Source organism: Nestor notabilis, unplaced genomic scaffold (genome assembly GCF_000696875.1).
Source record: "Nestor notabilis isolate BGI_N333 unplaced genomic scaffold, ASM69687v1 scaffold19822, whole genome shotgun sequence".
In the NCBI taxonomy this organism is placed as follows: Eukaryota; Metazoa; Chordata; class Aves; order Psittaciformes; family Psittacidae; genus Nestor; species Nestor notabilis.
Genome location: NW_009919929.1, coordinates 1,317 through 2,564, shown reverse-complemented (window position 1 = coordinate 2,564; position 1,248 = coordinate 1,317).

Genomic DNA, 1,248 nt, shown 5'->3' with positions numbered 1-1,248 from the left:
GTAGGGGCAGGGGTTGTGGCTGGGAGGCAGGAATGGGGCCTGCCGTGTGTGGGGCAGCAGAGTGGCTACAAGGACAGGCTGGCACCAGGTTTGAACTGGCACCAGTGGGTTTTACCCCTCAAAATGCTCGGTGTGCTGTTGGGTTTGGTTTTCCTCCTGCTGGAGGGGCTCCAGGTGAGCTCAGCTCTGCATCACCAGGGGGAAGTCTGTCCTTATCCCTTCATTGAGGGAGCACAGTCTGGCTGGGAAGGGAGCTTTGCTCCTCGCTGCCATGAAATCCCTGTTGCTGCTTTGCAGGAGGGGCATTCCCCCACCGCCCACATTGGCCTATTCCCACTGGATCCCTCCCCAGGGACCGGAGCAGGCAGTGTGATGTGCCGGGGGACAGGAGCTGCCGCCGGCGTGTGCAGCCCTTGCTGGTGCTGTATAAACCCAATGGCTTGGCCACCCACATCTCCTGCACGAGCTGCCCGGCTCTGCTGACCCTTCAGGGCTGACCTCTTCCACGGTGGCAGGGGGGAGCAGCAGCATGACGTTGGTTTTGGGTCTGTTTAGGGTATTTTTAAGCCTTCCTTAGGGAAAGGAGGGTGCCTGTGCCTGCAGAGCAGGTCACCTGCACTGGGGAGAGCTGTGCGGTGTGGTGACCGGGATGAAGTGAGGGTGGCTGCAGTGAGGTTAATGGGGCACCGCCAGGCAATGCCATCGGGATAACCCTGGACAGATAACCCTGTGGGACTGGGGGACGTGTGTGTTCAGTGCTGGGGCCAGCGATGTGCTCGTGACCATTGAGAGCACAGTGCTGCGGCGGGGAATGGGGAGGAGGCGTTGCCAGTGCCCTTGGGGCTGCGGGGGAGAGGCTGCCTTGTGCTGGGTCCTGGTGTGGTTAGACAGCATCAGCCGCAGGAAAGCAGCCAGAGGGGTTGCATTAACCATATGGGTGGCATCTTCTATTGCCACCACAGCAGGGGCACCTCCTGGTGCAGGATGCGCTATGAGGGCACGATGTGGCTTTGCCGGTGATGGGGAGGCAAAGCTGCGGTGCAGGGTACGGTCAGGGGTCCCTCACCTAGTGCAAGGTGCCGGCACGCAGGGAGGCCTGGCTCTCCCCCAGGCCCCCGCTAAGCTCCCTGGAATGTTTCTGGTCCTAATTTAAATAAAAATGATCCTTTTTGAAACAGGAAATTAGAGACATATTTTGGGCTGTTGCTCTGGAAGCCCCTCCCTGACTGGAGCAGGGATGGTGCTGGG